This window comes from Diceros bicornis (assembly GCF_020826845.1).
Source record: "Diceros bicornis minor isolate mBicDic1 chromosome 16 unlocalized genomic scaffold, mDicBic1.mat.cur SUPER_16_unloc_1, whole genome shotgun sequence".
NCBI classification, from domain to species: domain Eukaryota; kingdom Metazoa; phylum Chordata; class Mammalia; order Perissodactyla; family Rhinocerotidae; genus Diceros; species Diceros bicornis.
In genome coordinates this window covers 1,722,949-1,741,930 of record NW_026690870.1, presented here as the reverse complement: position 1 = coordinate 1,741,930, position 18,982 = coordinate 1,722,949, and the positions used below count along the sequence as shown (strand labels likewise).

Below are 18,982 nucleotides of genomic sequence, written 5' to 3'. Positions count from 1 at the left end.
CTAAACAAACAAAAATCCACAAGCCCCCCCAAAAAGACAAACAGAAAAATTCATATTCACTCTCAAGTCAAAGTCAAACTGTCTGAGAGAGAAATTTAGACTCACTGATTCCATTTCTTCATTTATCACATCCCACTCCAATCTGGCTTCTGGTCCTATTATTCCAACAAAATAGTTCTTGCTAAGGTAAATGACCCTTATGTTACTAAATCTAATGGATATTATTCAGGCCTTAGTTCACGTGACTTCTCAACAGCATTGGACACTACTCACCACTCCTTCTTTGAATCATTTATGCCTTTGCCTTCCATTGCACAACACCCATCTGATATCTGCAACTCCTTAGCCAGCTCATCTTCCTCTACCTAGCCAAAAATTAATTTAAATTCTCCATTGCACACTCCTAGGTTGTCTGCTAAGTCTATTTCATGTATACTCAAGACTTTAATTTCTCCCTACATACTTAACAGTTAGTTTTCAGTCTAGATCTTACTTCTCAGCTCTAGACTTCAATCCAAAAGCCTCTTGGATGACTCAAAGGCATCAGAAACTCAGTAAGTCCTACACCAATGAGCTCCACACCTACTCATCTCCAAACATATTACCTTTCAAATGGATGTCATCAATCAGCTCCATTCCATTCCATTGTGTGTACAGCTTCCCTCCTCCTCCTGACCTTGAATCCAATTGCATCAACAAATCCCTCCTGGAGCCCAGTGGGGAAGGGGAGCGAGCAGGAAGCTTACGTCGCGCGGGCGGCGGCGGCAGCGGCGCTTGCTCTCTCGGCGTTACGGTGGCTGCCGGGAGCCAATAAGCGGCGGGAGCGGGAGCGCGCGCGTGGCTGGCGGCGGCGACGACGACGACGGCTCGTTGCTTCTAGCTCTGGCTGCCCTCACGGTTGGTGCTCCCATCATGAATGGATCGTTGGATACGCTCTCAGGGGACCGCGCGTGGGAGCCGCGGGCCGGGGCTTCCCCTCCCTCTCCCCCTCACAGACTCCTGCTTACGCCGAGACCCGGAGCCCGAGGACTCACCCGGCGGCGGACACCTGAGTGGGCTCCCTCCGCCCCCGCGAAGCCTGCACGGCCGCCGGTAAGACAGGGGGCGGCGGGCGGGTCAGGACGTGGCGGGGAGGCCGGGCGGGGGGCGGCGGCGGCGGCGGCGGCGGCCGGGCTCGGCGCGCGGGGGGCGCGTGAGTGGCGCGCGGGGGGCTCCGCGGAGCGCGTCCTAGCGCCGGCGGGCGGCGGAGCCCGGGCCTCCTCGGCGTGGGCACGGCGGGGCCGCGAGGGCAGAGCCGCGGAGCGCGAGCGGCGAGCGCTTGGCCGGCGCGTCGCCCCCGCCGCGACCCGGCCTCCCGGCACGTGGGGGGCGGCGGCGAGGGGGAGGGGCGGCGGCCCAGGCGAGCCCGGGAGGGCGCGGAGCGGGGCGGCGGGAAGTGTGAGGCGGGAAGAGAGACTCGGGGACCGGGAGGGGGGCCCTGGGAGGGACGGGGGTGGGAGTGTGCGTCCGGCCGGGAGACTGACTGGAGCGAAGCTGCGATGGACGGAGGCGGGAGGAGGAAGGCTTCCAGCCTCCTTTCGAGCCCCGCTTCGGAAACTCAGCAGGAGCAGAGCAGCTGTTGAAGGACCGGGCACAGGGGAGGAGGGTTGGGGAGGTTTGACTTCATTGTTGAGACGCGGGAAAGGCTGGAGAGAGCTGCGTGCGCCTGGAGCTGCAGAACTCAGGGCTGTGAGCAGGGCCTCAGAAAGAGGACTGACTCGGGGAAGGCAGATGAGGGGGAAAAGGAAGTTAGAATGTCCAGAGAAAGCCGTTTTGAGGAGCGAAAGGAAGGTGGAAAGGAAAGAACGAAAAGAGGAGTGAACTTTCTCAACGCAGAGAGACTTTCGGGAAAGAGGCGGTTTGTTGGAGTCCCTAGATTTTTAAGACTTGTTGAACAGTAAAGCTCTTTGACGGGTTGGAATTAATATTTAACATGAGGAATAAATGTTGCGTGGAAGAGTTACTTTTTGGATAACCAGTTCTTGCAAAGAGTCTACTGGACCTTAGTCTCTGGAGAATTAAAATCTCGATCTAGATGTAGAGTTTGCTGTGATTAAGTTGGCAACAGCCTGTTTTCCTCCTCTTTTTCTGTGGAATGGAGATCATCGTAGGACTGAATTCTCTTTGCTGAGGTCGGAGGACAGCTCTGCTCTCAGTCGGCTGTCTCGGTCCTTTCTGGCTGGGGAAGGATCTGACGTCTCCTTCCCCGGCTTCTTCCTCTCCCTCCCCTGCCAGAGATCTCCTTTGTTTATTCGTGGATGGCTTGTAGGTGACTCTCCAGTGTTGTGCTGAAATCTTGAAAGGTGGGAATGCTGTGTCTTGGTCCGTGATTTCTGCCCCAAACCTGTTACTTAAAAAATCATAGTGTATATTCCATTACCTTTTTTTCTTTTTTAATGGAATCTCCGCAAGTCCAACCTGGATAAATATTATTTAAATTTTATCATTCCACTGTCGGCTTACCTCTGAAAGTACACGTTTATTTTGATCTGTACAGTTTTTGCGAAGATTGTATGATACTTTTATTCTTCTGTTCTTATGTGAGCATTTTCAAAACTTTGCCTCATTCAAGTGTATGAAGTTCTTGGTGATATGAATTAGTGTTTGATTAAAGGTAACCTTTTCCCCCCTTACTTGGTTTGACAAAGTATCTAATAAGACTCTGTTTTCTATTCTTGGAAGGTATGTATATGTTATATATTACCGTTTTTCGTTAGTTAGCTAGTTATCCATAATGTGTATATATGTATCGCTACACAGCTGCAGTCAGTCTAAAAGTTTTATCACTCAGCAGATACTCTGATTTCTTCTGTCAAAAATAAGCACTGGTGTGCTGTAAATTCTAGTAAGTAGTCAGGAATGTAGTTAATGGAAGCCTAGGTATTTCTGATTGGCCTAGGTAGATTTGTATAAGTTCTAAATAGACTTATCTTTTTCTCTACAGGAAGTTTTCTTATTTTCTTAATATGTTTTCTTTAGGTGAATCAAAAAGGGTTCCAGGAAACCTGTGAATGTTGAAGAAAATTCGTCTGTGAATTTTTGGTATTCAAGGAGGAGTCAGTATTTATATTCATCTTTTAAACTGGGAAGATTTATATTTTATTTTAAAACGTCTTGATATTTACAATGAATGGACACAGTGATGAAGAAAGTGTTAGAAACAGTAGTGGAGAATCAAGGTAAGCACTTTATTATCAAGTATTTATTATGAAGAGAATGGAAAACTTGTGTGACTCTTTTTAGTTTTCTTAGTAGATGGCAGTTTTCAGGTTCAAATTCTTCCTCTTAGGTATCCAAACAGTAAAAAGTTTCTAATATAAGGAGCTTTGTTGATAATACAGGTTTTAATTATTTTTTTCCTTTGAGATACACAAAGAAGAATTTAAGTATAGAAGTTTGGGTTACTTAAATCTCCTTGGAGGTATATATTGTTTGGGTTAATAACTGAAGCTAGAACAAGTAGGAAAAGAGATTTAAATTGATTTGACTGTTAGTGCACTCTCTAAATAAAGGCAATAAGAATTTCTTTCCTCATCTTTTTCTGGCATTTTATCTTCTACCTGTGCTGTCCAATATAGTAGCCACTAGCCACATGTGGCTGTTTAAATGTAAATTAATTAAAATTACACAATATTCAAAATTCAGTTACTCAATCACACTAGACACATTTCAAATGCTGAATAGTCCCATGTGGCTAGTGGCTACCATGATGGACGGTGCAGATAGAAAACATTACTATCACTACAAAAAGTTCTTTTGGACAATGCTGATGTGGATATTTGTTAAAGTATTGTTGCAACTCTTTTTTCCTCCTATTTTCTTTAATTTGAGTTTTAATTATATATGAGTGAGTTAAGAGTTCTTACTTGGGCCATGTCTTTTTAAGGAAGATATAGTTTATGGGATTAAGCCATATTAAGCTATTTTAATGTGAAAGAAGCCTCTTCAAATACAAAGACTCTTTAAATTCTTCTGTAGCCCCCAAATTTTGAGTTATCTGCATATTAATAATAAAGTCCATGTAGTTATATATACTCATTGTATGTAGAGATCAGGAATATGGACATTGGAGTGAGACTGCCTGATTACTTATCCTGGTTCTACTTCTGGTTAGCTCTGTGAATTAGGACAAATTATTTAACCTCTGGGGCCAGCCCCATGGCCTAGTGGTTAAGTTTGGTGTGCTCTGCTTCAGTGGCCCGGGTTCAGTTCCTGGGCACCGACCTACATCACTCATTAGTGGCCATGCTGTGGCGGCGACCCACATACAAAATAGAGGAAGACTGGCACAGATGTTAGCTCAGGGTGAATCTTCCTCAAGCCAAAAGAGGAAGATTGGCAACACATCTTAGCTCAGGGCCAATCTTCCTCAGCAAAAAAAAAAAAAAAGAGAGAGAGAGAGAAAGAAAAAATTAACTTCTGAGGCTTTGATTTTTGCAGTTTTGAAATGGGCATTACGGTATTATTTATCTTATTTGAAGTTGAAGATTAAGTGAGATGCTACATCTAAAGGTCTTAATATAGTTCCTGATATAATGGGCACTCAATATTTGCTTATTATGGTTAGCATTATGTTTTATGTAACATAGGGTACTAGATAACTAAAACATTAATTATAGTGATAGAGAAATGTGATGGACAAGAAACAGGAAAGTTTTGGCAGTTAGGAGCTTTTCAGAAAAAATGTTGGGGTAGAAAATGAAGCAGTGGTATATGTATTTGACCTGAGACTTGGGATTTTCTGGTCATTCTAGGAATACTTGAGTTTATCAGCTTTCACAGGTGCACTGTTTGGATAACAAGAACATCATAGAGAAGAAGGAGTAGTTACACGGAAAGCAGCATGATTTAGCAGAACAAGTGTTGGTCTGGAGTTACAAAACCTGAGTTGACACCATCTAACTAGTTCTCTGAATGATTTCTCAACTGTAAAGTAATTAAGAGTTGAACTAAATGATTTTGAAGTTTCATCCTATCACTTTTACAATGTGTAATAAAATTTTAGATAACAGAGTTTCTGGTGATTCTAGTCAAACTCTGTTATCTAAAACTTTATGAATCACCAGAGTTGAGAGGTAAATTAGAAGACTTTTGAATCTCAGTTTTGATTCAGATCTCTACAGGTATATTGACTATAGTAAGTGAATAGGAGAGTCACGTTGTCCCGCATTGTCTTATTCATTAGTGAGCAATGAAATGGTTGATAGGTAGAAATACCTAGAGGAGACACAGGAACAAAGCTACCTGGAAAATAGGAAGTAAGCCTCTTGAGAGTAAATCCTCTTGTTGAGTATGCGGAGAGATCGCGTGCTGTTATATTCTGACCGCTTACCTGTTCCAGTAATCTTTTATATATTTTACTGCCATATCTAAAGCAAAGGTGAGTAGTAAGTCAAATTAGATGGTATAGTTGAAAAAAGTTAAACCCTGTGAAAGCAGATTTACTTACAGGAGTCTTTTATAATGCATACTCATTTAAAATAATTGCAAAGCATATTCTGTAATTATTCTGAGTCATCATTTCTACTATACAAGGTATGTGCTTCTGAGAAGTGTGATTGTCGAGTTATCTAATTCTTTCAACTGCCTTGGTGTTTGTTTATCAGGAGGAGGAAGACCTGCTTCTATTTTGCTTTCATTTTCTTCCTTACTGCTGTTATGCTATCCTTTTCCTTTGCTCTACTGTCATTGTTACTAACCCTGAGACCCCCTCCCCAAAGCTTTTATAACAAGGCAGTACAGAGAAGGGAGATTGTGCCTAGTTAGTTAAAAGAGTGAGGAGGTGAACTTTATAGACATAGGGATTTTCTTGCAAACAACAGAAGTTTCAGTAACTATGAATGTTAATATAGAGTGATGAGAGGAGAAATATGCTCTCCTTTTAAAATTAATATACACTGTAAATAGTTTTTAAAGTAAAATTTGATTTTTATTGGCTAGAATTTTTAAATGTATTTTTGCTTTAGCGTTTCTTTTTTCCTTTATGAAAATGAAGTTTATGAAATGAAATAGACTTAAGTCATTTAGCATTTTTGGTTGGTATAATTAGCTTTCTACTAAAAAAATGGTTTTTTGATTCTTTCCATGTAGAAAGCTCTCTATAACCATTGACTGAAGGGAAGAAGAATACATAGGAAAATGTCTCTTGGGCTGTGCTATAACGGACAGTTTTGAAACTTATTTACTAAGAAATCTGGGTCAGGATGCACCTGTACATCAGTTTCAGCTCAGCACAAAGTTTCTTATGTAACTGAAGTTAAGCTTTCTGAAGATACTATGGGAAGATTTCAGAGCATCAATGCCTCACTGTGTGGATGTGTTGTTATTTGCAACTAAATTTTTCAAATCCTGGGTAGATATTTTTTATTTTAAAATTATCTTGAGTGATGATTTACTCCAGGACTAGATTTATGGGTAAAGACCAGAAATATATTATCATATTTTGCTCATTTTTGGATGATTGATACATGCTTAATACTCAGAAGAATTTCTCTGCTTGCCTGTAGATTAAATTTCTAATAATATGTTTGTCCATGTAAATTTGAGAATTTCTTTGAATCACTTTAATTAGTCTCTGTCTATTATGCTCTTGAAAAATTCTTACAGGGTGAGGAAGGTTGTTAGTGATGTGCTGTAATGGTCTCAACCATTTAGAATTAGTCTCTAGCTGGCAATGGAGCTTTGTTGACTGTAACACTGCAATTTCCTTGGCTTATAGAAAATATTTTAATTATCGTTTTATGGTTCAAGAATCTTTGGATCTCAGCTTGTAAAGTGTTGTGGGTAGGCAGTGAATAGGGACTATGATCACTGGAAATGTTCTCAATGAAAACCTCCTTTTTAGAAATTCAGAGTTTTAAAGGCTTTTTAGAGGCTTTGAGAAGCCCTGGAGCCTCAATGACCTGTGACATTTAAGGAAAACCGATTCAGAGTTAATTTGAACACAGGGCACAGTCTGCACCATGGATCTGTTAGTGTCCTGTTGAATTCTACTGTGGTATACTGTGTTTGGAAACATTGTGTTTATGTATACACATACCAGAAAGATTTCTTGCCATCAAAATCAGTTAGTTTCTTTCACTAAATAAATTTGAACAATTTTCAAAGTCAATACCAGTTAAAATGGTGTTTGCTGAGCTTATTTTGCAGTTATCTTAGAGTTTTAAGAAAAATGTCATTTTTTAAATTTCCAAAGTTTGTGTTAAGAAACATTTTAAGGAGGATGGGAAAGTGTGAAATCACAAAGCCAGAATGGCTAGAAATCATTGAGTTAAGGAAACTGGTTTTTAAAATTTTCTGTGATGTCATTAATTGCAGGAAAGTATGACTCTTTTACATCTCATTTTTTGTTATTCCCTATTTCTCAGTTCAGTATGTGCTTTCTTCATCTTTTCCTCTTTTTTCTCTCAAATATCCTGTATATGCTACTAAATCTAAGATCATCTAAGATCGCTTCTTACCCTTTGAAAACTCAAATCGTTAAGCAGGAGCCTTAGTAATAGGATACTCTGTTTCCAAACAATTTACCAAATTAAAATTTTCACACAATTTCCTAGGATTGTGGTTAATCTAGGTTACTGTAAAGTATTTAGGCTTTTTTAACTGATAAGGCTAAGAGAATTGTATATGACTTGACTTTGCAAGACATTACTTTTATGTACATAGGTATGAGATCATGTGGGGGCAAACATTAATGTGTAGTCACCCCTTTTTTGTACAGTAGCCTCCCCTTATCCACGGGGGATGTGTTACAAGACCCCAAGTGGATGCCTGAAACTGCGGATAATACAGAACCCTGTATATACTATATTCTTTCCTATGCATTCATACCTGTGATACAGTCTAATTTATAAATTAGGCACAGTAAGAGATTAACAACAACAATAATAAAATAGAACAGTTATAACCATATACTGTAAAAATAGTTCTCTGAATGTGGTTTCTCTCTCTCAAGATACCTTATTGTACTGTACTCACCCTTCCTCTTGTGAGGATGTGAGATGATACAATGCCTACATGTTGAGATGAAGTGAGGTGAATGATCTAGGCATTGTGATGTAGCGCTAGGTTAATATTGACCTTCTGATAATACATGAGGAGGATCATTGAGCCATGATGATGTTGATGGTTGGATGTCATAAGCAGATGATGTCCATGGTTGTTAGAACACAAGCACTGTGATACTGTGATAGTCAATCTGATAACTGAGATAGCTACTAAGTGACTAATGGGCAGGTAGCTTATGCAGCGTGGATACGCTGGACAAAGGGATGATTCACGTCCCAGGTGGGATGGAGCGAGATTTCATCATGCTACTCAGAACAGCACGAAATTTAAAACTTACGAAGTTGGGAATTTTCTATTTAATATTTTCAGACCACAGTTGACTGCAGGTAACTGAAACTGTGGAAGGCAAAACTGCGTATAAGCGGGGAAGACTGTACTGTTGAAATAGTTGCTTATTTAAGATCTTGACGACTGGTGGGTTACATATGATATAGTTGGGTTTAAAAATAAGAGTATTTTTTGTGGTGAAGAGATAAAGAACAGATGGAGAAAACTTTTTTGTATTTTTTAAGGAAATTTTAAAAACATGCAGAAATAGAAAAGTTGCAGCCCAAATTTCAGTCCTTGGACCAGCAGCATTGGCGTCACTTGGGAGCTTGTTCAAAATGTAAAACCTTGGCCCCTACCCCAGACCTTCTGAATCAGAATCTTCATTTTAACAAGACTCTCCAGTAATTCGTATTCATATTAAATTCATACGCATATATATGAAGTGGTTCATTCAGCACCTTGCCGCTTTTTTTGTTACTGATGTTGTTATACATCGTTTTTATTTTCTGGAAACTCCCAAAGAATGGTGTCATAGGCCCTGCCATCAAGAGGCTGGGTACATTTCATTGCTCTAGAAACAATAATGCAGCCAATAATCATTGAGCTCTTAACTCTGACTGAGCCAGGCATGGTGCACAGTACATGGTGCATTATGTGAATTTATCACAGTTCATCCTCACAAAACTCCTGTGATGTTCACAGTATTATGAGTCCCATTCTCTAGAAGGAGAAACCAGATTTATAACCATTAAAAAAAAAAAAAAAGCTATTGGGGCCAGGCTGGTGGTGCAGTGGTTAAGTTCACGTGCTCTCCTTCCGCGGCCCAGGGTTCGCAGGTTCGGATCCTGGGCGCAGACGTATGCACCACTTATCAAGCCGTGCTGTGGCAAGTGTCCCACAGAAAATGGAGGAAGATGGGCACAGATGTTAGCCCAGGGCCAGTCTTCCTCAGCAAAAAGAGGAGGATTGGCAGCAGATGTTAGCTCAGGGCTAATCTTTCTCACCAAAAAAAAAAATAAATTTCAAACTTCACTTGGATTTCATTGACTTTTCCATTAATGCCCTCTTTCTATTCCAGGATTCAACCCAGGGTACCATGTTATGTTTAATTGTCAGCTCTCTCCAGTGTCCTCTGTTCTGTGAGAGTTTCTTAGCCTTTGTTTGATTTCCTTAACAGTCATCAGAAGTACTGGCTAGGTGTCCTGTAGAATGTCCCCCAGTTTGGATTAGTCTGATATTTTTGTTAGGATAAACTAGGGTTATCAGTTTTTAGCACGAATATCACAGAGATGAAGTGTTCTTCCAGTCACATCGTATGGGGAGCATAATATCCACGTGACATTACTGTTGATGATAACGTCCATCACTTGGCCAAGGTAGTATTTGCCAGGTTTCTCCACTGTAAAGTTACTGTTTGTTTTTCCCTTTCCGTGCTGTATTCTTTGGAAGCAAGTGACTGTGTCTGGCTCACTCTCAAGGGGGTGGAGGGAGTGGGATTAAGTTCCGTCTCCTGCTGGGAGGGAGTGTCTACATATATTATAATGGAATTCTTCTGTAGAGAAGTCATTTCTCCCCCGTTTAGTCACTCATTCATTTATATAAGCATGGACTTATGTATATGTATTTTATACTTTGGGCTATAATCCAATAAATTTATTTTGTTGCTCAAATTGTTCTAGCTTTGCCCATTGTGAGCTTTCTTTCGAGTTGGCTTCTGTGTCCTTTTGACACATTCCCATTCTTTTGCCCTCGAGTCACTCATTTCTCCAAAGAGCTCTGGTCCCTTTTATTGGAGAAAAGGGTATTAGAAAGCAGATTTGGGGGCGGGGTATGCTCATTGCTACTCAGGTGTCACTACTTCTAGGCCCTCTCAGCAGACAAAGCAGACAGAGCTAGTAACATATGTATATATAGTAAACCACGTATGTCGGCATATCTATAGTTCTTTCTGTATCTGTCCATCTGTATACATATTAAGGTAAACTTGAGTTTGTACTGATGTCTCCAGCTATAATCCTGAACTACAGGATTCATCCTAACCTTCCTTTCTTGCTCCTTTATAATTTCTATCTTCAACAGAGAAACCTGGTTCCCACCATCCTCTACCTACCATCCATACTCTTCACCCTCAGCATATGGGTAAAGCAGTTGCAGAATTTCTAGGCTATTCTCACAGAAGAAACAAATTTACCAACTAGAATACAGTGTTTACATACAGTGTACAGTTCCTATTATATTTAGCCTTACAGTTTCTAGTCAAAACACCCGTTTTCCAAAGTTACTCAAATTAGCTTCTGCCCCCCAACCCCCTTCAGTATGATGATATCATAAATTTATAATAATGTTAGATTCATTTGTCACAGTTTGCATTCCATCCTGGGATACTCAGTCACATGGGTTGATTTTTTTTAAACTTGCACGTATTACATACACTCTGTGCTACACAGTTTTGTGGGCTTTGACAAATGCATAGAATAGTTTATTCTCGGCCACAGTACTGTCAGAATGATTCCGTCATCTAAAAGTTCCCCTGTGTGTCCCAGATTTATGGAATCAAAATTTTCATTTTAACAATATTCCCAGGAGATTTGTATGCATATTAAATTCATATGCATATATATGAAGCTATTCACCTGGAGTCATTCAGTATCTTGCCATGTTTTAAAATTATAAATTAACTTGGAGAAAGATATTATGACCTAGAGGTGATAATGGAATAGCCAGGTTTAAATACACAGTCAAGGAAGTGAGTATATTCAAATTCATGGGGGATATAGGTATGCAAGTGAGGTGAAAGAAAATAGAATTGGGCAAATTATTGGACTAAAGTAGTGGGTTGTATGGCAGGTTTTCACAGAGCTCTTTAAGTTTTGTCCTCTTGATAATGATGAGAAATGCTGTAGTTTGGAAAGAAGGAAGAACAAATGGTATCCAGAGGCATGATGGAGAGGAAGGTTTTTTACAGAGGTCATAGTCCCCAACAAAGATGTGCAAGTTCCCTAATAAAGAGAATGTGTTGGACATCCTAGCTTTGCAGTTCTTTACCCTGAGGTTTATTCAGTGTTCTGCTGAAGTTTTTGTGTGGTTTAGTCCCAGGTGGAGGAAGGAGAAAAAAGGAAGCATAGCTGAATAAATGCTACCAGTATTGAGGGATACCCCTGGGAGTGTAATACAGTCCATGTGAATGGCCTGGTCAGAACCACAGATTTTAAGGAGGTACTCTAGGAATCTCTTGTACCAGAATCAAGTTCTTATGTATGAATGACTGAGAAAATTGCTTTTCATAATTCAGAGTATATTATCTGTCCCTGTGATATGAGGTGACTGCTTAGTCAAAAGTCAGCTTTAAGTAAATGTTAAACTGCGTTCAAAAGCTTCCTTGGTGTGCATAGATTAAGTGAGATCTAAGTTATCTTTGGGATTAAAATACACAGACGTGAAAAGTTCTGGGTAATTACGCGCTACTGGCTTTTGGGATCTAATGTCTACAGTATCTCTCAGAGCTGAGGCATAAGGCACAAAAATAGTAGGGGGCTCTTTTCTTAATGAAAACCTTCTGTTAGCTATTTCACATCTCTCTTGTTGCTGCTTTCAGAACTACAGTTCTGTGTCCTCAGATAGTTATTAAATTTAGATGATTGAGCAAGTACTGTGTGGTAGATACCATCAAATACTAAAATTTGAGATTCTTCTCTGAAGCTTATAATCAAGAAAGAGACCTTAGCCTTAAATATTTGTAGCATCGGGTGGATATGGTAAATACAGAGAGATACAGTCTGCACCACTTCAAAGGTAGGAGACAGAGAAGTTTGATCATAAGACAAATGGTTGATTTCTACATCAAGCTCAATATCAGAATCAATTTTTTTTTTCTTTGGTGAGAAAGATCAGCCCTGAGCTAACATCCATGCGAGTCTTCCTCTTTTTGCTGAGGAAGACTGGCCCTGAGGCAACATCCATGCCGATCTTCCTCCACTTTATGTGGGACGCCACCACAGCATGGCCTGATAAACAGTGTGTCGGTGTGCGCCCGGGATCCGAACCCGGGCCGCCAGCAGCGGAGCGTGAGCACTTAACTGCTACGCCACGGGGCTGGCCCCCAGAATGAATTTTTCTTTTTTGAGATCATTCAAAATGCTGATAATCTTAAATTTTATGTATGTTAAAGTCCTGGTAATGTGACTTTTATGATGGCGAGATATTTTGACAGGGTTAGACAATAAGTCAAGAGTAATTTTTATACCCAGGAAAAATGATGTTAGAAGGCAATAAATACTATGCTGACAAGTTTATGTAAAGGAATGGGGCCATTGGAGAAGAGTGAAGTTACAGTCTAAATTCCCTCAGAGAAGACTATTCTTGTTTTAGTGCTTGAGGTAGATTATAATATGATTACTGCCATTTGATGCAACTACTACAGTATTCCCAGTTGTAAATGACTAAATCCTGAATTACATTAATAAAAGGAAGAAGTTTGATCTGAAAGGAAATTAAGAAAATAAGAATTACAATTAGCTGTACATGAGTACTAAAAATGTACAAAATCTTCTCTTTATTCCAGTGTTAGCGTGTATTTTATACCAAAGGATTGACCTAGTGTGCAGTAGCTTATCTCTGTCCAATCAAACTTTCTGCAGTGATAGAAGAGTTTTATATCTGCACTGTCACATGTGGCTACTGAGTACTTGAAATAAAGCAAAGGTGACTGAGGAACTGAAATTTTAATTTTATATAATTTCAGTTAATTAAAATGAACATTTAAATAGCCATGTGCCTACTTCTTGTAATTATAAATGATAGAATTAGAGATTTTTATCATGTCGTTAATATTATAACAAATTGCATGTTTTATGAAACTATTAGTGACTTTGAATTGTATCTATCTATAGTCCTTATTTCTCATCTGATTCTCTGCTTACTAGAGAAGCTTTTGAGTTTACTATTTGACCTCAGATTCAATGTGACTAAACCCAAATTTAAATGATGTAAGCCAGGTGATAATCAGAATTTTTAGGACAAGGTACTATTAGGTTTTGATGGTTTGAATGAGAACAAAGGGGAGCCCTACAATTGCTTCAGAGTTTATCAGCAGCAGAGAATCCTCCCTCACCTCTTCCAGCTCCTGGTAGTACCTGCTTCCCTGTCTTGTGGCAGCAGATCTCCAATCTCTGCCTACGTCTTTCATGTGATCCTCTTCCCTCCTTGTCTCTGGTCCTCTCCTCTTATAAGGACACCAGTCATTGAATTGAGGGCCCACCCTAAATCCAGGATGAGTTCATCTGCGGATCTTTAATCACATCTGCAAAGACCTGTTTCCAAATAAGGTCACATTCTGAGGTTCCGGGTGAACTTGAATCTTTGGGAGATGTTATTCAACCGACTACATCCTCTACCCTCAAGTTGAGGTTGGGAGCTGGCTCAGGCAGATATGAATGGTAACAATATCAGAGGAGTTGTTTTCACCAACAATAATGGAGGAGTTGTTTTCCTCAAAAGTACTTGATTCAATGTAATAAACTTAAAAATCATAATGTTTTTTGAAATCATGGTGGTGATTCTTAAATTCATATGGAAGAGAAAATTTACAAAATGAAATAATTTTTGAGAAGCAACCACCAAACAAAAGAAACATGAAGGAGAAAAAGGACAAAGGTGACATATCAAAGCATTTCCCCAGTTCTGTTAACAAAAACGGCAAATTAACGTACACACAGAACAAGTCTCTCCACTGAAGCAACCGTTCAGTTGGACAATACTGACAGAATCATGTGTTTCAGAACTCGGAAATATAATAAAAAACTTACAGCATCCAGAAGAGTGATTAATGAAGGAAACATGGCTGAATTTGGGTAAGAAAGCACTGTGGTGTTTTTGGTTAATGCCTACCCGCTGCCATCTCTGGTACAGCAGAGGTCGTGAGGATGGGAGGAAAGATTCCTTGCATGGCTCCCTCATGCCAGGAGACAAATACTAACCTGCTTCTTAAAATAGGGTGATTATGTGACGGGGTGGTAGTGATCTGTCTTTCGGGCCCCTGAGGGAACAGCGCAGAAGGTGACACGTATTTCTCCCCCTCAGGCTGGAGGGACTTTCCTGGTGGTGTCATTGTCTGATGAAACATTTAAAGGTCTATGCTACTGGTAGATGCCTGCGCAAGGGATGATGTCCAGGACAGGAGAGAGACATAAATAGCTGGAAAGGAGGCATCTGAGGAGAAAGTTTTTTGGGGAATGAAAGCTTAGAAAGGCCACTGCATCTACCAGAGAAGCTGGAGTGTAATGTACATGCCCAGGATTGGATGGGTGCTCAGAGAACTGAGAAGACCTGGGATTGCACCTCTGGCAGATTTGTGGGCTCCATGCAGGTAGGGGGTAAAGTCTAAGGAAGAAATGCAGGGGTACCTACTGTAAAGGCTGGAGATTTTACTTTTATCTTTTTTTAAAATGTGTTCTTTTATTTATTTATTTATTTCTCCCCCAAAGCCCCAGTAGATAGTTGTATGTCATAGTTGCACATCCTTCTAGTTGTTGTATGTGGGACACGGCCTCAGCATGGCCAGAGAAGCTGTGCATTGGTGCGTGCCCGGAATCCGAACCCGGGCCGCCAACAGCGGAGCACGCGCACTTAACCCCTAAGCCACCAGGCCGGCCCAAAATGTGTTCTTTTGGATCCTTGCATTTAAAGAAATCTCTGTCTCTGTCAGGTCACTTGCTGATTGTTAAGATAACTGAAAACAGATTTCAGTGACCACATACATCAAAAAACATAGTCTTTGCAAAAATCGTTTGAAAAGTCACTAAACAAAAGGATGACTGCAGCTCATAAAAAGCCACAACAGCAAAATCTGGAGAGCGAGGAGAATCTGACTCTCACAACAACCACATTGTAATACGCAAAATGTCCAGTTACCACTACAAAATTACAAACGATATGAAGTTACAGGAAAGTATAGCTGGTTCAGATGAAATAGAGTGGAAATTGACAGAAATTTTTCCTGAGGAAGCCCAAGCACTGGACTCATGAGACAAGGACTTCAAAATAACTCTCTAATATATGCTCAAAGGGCTAATGGAAAGTAGGGACAAAGAACCAAGGAAAATAAAGAGAATGATGTCTCAATTCAGAGAGAATATCAATAAGGAGGAAAAAATTGTAAAAAGAACCAAATAGAAATAATTTAGTATTACCGTTGCGCTTCCTACTCCCGCCTCCAACCTTAAATAACCACAAATTGACTTCTTGTCTGTACGGATTTGCCCATATTTGACATTTCATGTAAAAGGAATCATATAATAAGTGGTCTTCTTTGACTAGACGCTTTCACTTAGCAGAAGGTCTTAAAGGTGCATCCATGGTGTAGCACGTGTCCTTCATATGTTTTTGGCTGAAGTACATACAACGTACAGAAATACGGATCACACTGTGTTTATACATTCATCAGATGATGGATATTTGGGTTGCTCTGGACCACCATTTGCTGGTCCAACTCTCAGCTTCAGTGGCCCAACATCAATGTCTCCCATCACCCTTCCTATTCACTGCCATCCAGTCAGCTCCGCTCTGCTTAGGCACCAGGTCTTCTCAATGTAAACAGTGGTGGAGCCCTTAGCAAGGGCCCTAAAAGGCAGAGGTGGTGATGGGTCGTGTCCACCTCGCTGAAGACTGCCAAGTCCAACACATGCTTTCCAGGTGCATCAACAATAACATAAACAATTAGAGCCGAAATTCCAAAGGTTGCTGACACATGTGGTCTCCAGTGTTTCCTCTTATAAAACTTCAAGTATAGGGCCTCCTACTAGACATCTGTCATCCTTCTTGGTTTCTCAGCCACTGAACCCCTATCCTGTGTTTGAGGGCTTCCCTCACTTTATGATCCTGGGGGAGATAACACCAGCTTCCCGATTTAAAAGCAGAAAATGCCAGATATGGCCATTTGCAGCCTCGCCACTGCAGCCAGGGCACCGTTCCGTGGATCAGACGCACCCACACAGACTCTGACCCAGGAGGGGGGACCTACGCTCTGATGACGATGAATTTGGACAACAGCTAATAGAAGCGGCCTCAGCGGGGCTCCAGCCCGTCCCCGTCCTCCCAGAGGCTCCGTGAGCGATCAGTCTAACAATCCTCTGTTGCACACAATCAAGAGCCCTGAAGGAGAGCCTGGCGTTGGTGTTGGAAGTGGGGAGATGGTCAGGAGGGGCCCACAGTTCGCATTCCAGCCTCGGTCTAGGATGGGAGCCTCTTACCAGACTCCCGGTCAGCCGGCGTGGTCACTGCCCCCAGCGGCCTTCCTCACGGGCTGGGTCCGCGGGCTCAGCGCAGGTCAGAGGCTGCACCCCCAGGGTCAGTCCCCGCCGCGGACATCGGCGCCAGACTCCACGCAGCCATCACATCCGGAGGATCCAGCCGCGGGGACACGCGCGTCCTCGTCGTGGGCGGAGGACACGCCGCTGTCCCGGCGTCCACGGCCCTTCGTGCGGGGCGCTCGGGGCAGCTCGGAAGCCTGGAAGGTCTCCCTCGTTCTCCGCCATCCTCGCTTCCGCCTCAGCAGGACTCTCTCTCCGCCACCAGGGTCCCCAGTCCTCCCCAGGAGGGGCTTGGCTCGGCTCTCTCCCCGATTCTCGCCGCTTTTCGGCTCACTCGGCTCTCCCTGTCAGGCCTCAGCTCTTTCCGTCCAATGTCGCCTCCCTCCACCCAGTCTCGGCTCCCCGTTCCCCGCCCTCCCGTCTTCGGCTCTTTCCGCCCATCCTCGGCTCCCTCCGCCTCTCCTCGCCGCTCCTCGGCTCAGGCTGTTTCCTTCGGCTCTCTCCGCCTGGCCCCTGCTTTCTCCGCTTTCGTAGCCACAGTTCGCCTCTTTCCGCCTCTACCCGCCAAACTCCCGGGTCTGCTGGGCTCTCTCTGTCCCACCAGGTCCCTGGAAGACTAATCAGCAGTGACTCATGTGACGAATAACAATGCTGCAGAAATGACAGCGTGTCACATCTGAGGCTACGTCATAAAACACACTGAAGCTTCCTCCTTCATCTCTTAGATTGCTCCCTCTCTAGGGGAAGCCATCCACCATGCCATGAGGATGCTCCAGCTTGTCATGGTAGGCAGTTATGGGACTAATGGACCATCTTAAGCCCAGGAAAACTAGGTTTTAAATTTTATAAGGCCAGGTCTATTTCAGGTTTATACTTACTCCTTAGGTGTATCCCTTATTCTTAGGGTATGGTAGTTATCGGGGTGTGGCATTTCTAGGGTCTTAGTTGATACCCAGGGTTTTTTCCCAAGGTCACTCCACTGCGATGAGTCCACAAACCAACCTCCAATTCCCAGCGCGTGTGTCCTCTGAAATTTCTGCACAATCTTCAGCTTTCAGTAGCTATTCTCTGCTAAACCTCTCAGCGTCTGCACGTGCACAGCTTAGATCCATTATTCAAAGACCTGACGGGAATTTTTAGGCAGATTTTTGGTGCTTCTTCTCTCTGGCTCTTTCTTGTCCATTAGAAGATCCTTTGGGTTGGCACCTGTGTTCTTTCAACCAGGACCCGCCACTTTTTGAGCATTTCTTGACTTTACAGCACCACCAGATATTCCCGGACAATCTGGTATTTTCTCTGTCCTAACCCTGGTATCAATCACTTCACCAAGGAACCCTGGTACCCTCGACACATTTTTTTTTTTTTTTTTAGAGAATGGCATTTAGAAAGCAACATCTGGGAGCCACGTGTACTCATGGCTACTGGAGTGTCCCTGCCTCTAGGTCTTTTGTGCTGACAGAGCTTGGAAATATATGTATTACCTCATCTCATGCATATACACACATCTATGCCTGTCTGTCTGTCTATCTATCTATCTATCTATCTATCTATCTATCTATCTATCTTGGAAATATATGTATTACCTCATCTTCATGCATACACACACATCTATGCCTGTCTGTCTATCTATCTATCTATCAATCATCATCATCATCTAATCATCAAAAAACCACATGTCCAAACTCATACCTCCAATTCCAATCCAACACCCAGTGTTCATTCCAGCCTTCTCTCTTTCCTTGTTGGTAACGTCTTTCTTTGACAACAAGAAACTGGCTCTCATGATCTACAGTATATTTTTTCAGTTGTTCAACCCTAGTATATACATAAACTGGTTTCAGAATTGCTAACCCATACCTTTCTGAGAAACAAATTTACAAACCAGAGCACAAGATTTCTAGACAGTTCTTTTTGTTTTAGCCTTATAGTATCTGGTCAAAGTACAGTTTTCCAAAGTAAATTGGCTTTTCTCCATGCACATCAGTGTGCTTATGTCATTCATTTGTAATACAGTCAGGTTCATTTGTTATAGTCTGTAATCCCTCTGCCACCTGGTGGATTAAGTCTTTTTTTTAAGCTGTAGTAATATTCATTCTTTGGCGTGTTCCGTTCTACAGGATTTGAAAGATGCATAGAGATGTTTATCCACCATCACAGCCACGACATAGAACAGTTCCATCACTTCCAAATTCCTTTGTGCTGCCCCTTTGCATACCTCACCTTTTACCCCTGGCTACCACTGATTTGTTGTCCTTCCCTACAGTTTTGCCTTTTCCAGAATGTCATACAATGGAATCATG

General features: G+C 41.9%; 1 long non-coding RNA gene across 2 annotated transcripts in view; it reads left to right on the top strand.

Moving 5' to 3' along the window:
• Positions 1-1,020: 1,020 nt before the first annotated feature.
• LOC131401795 (uncharacterized) overlaps positions 1,021-18,982 on the top strand; it is a 52,725-nt gene continuing 34,763 nt past the window's right edge. For both annotated transcript variants that reach the window (XR_009217969.1, XR_009217967.1), the window contains exons 1-2: positions 1,021-1,092; positions 3,019-3,218. This is a non-coding gene — a long non-coding RNA (uncharacterized LOC131401795). The remainder of the gene's footprint in view (positions 1,093-3,018; positions 3,219-18,982) is intronic.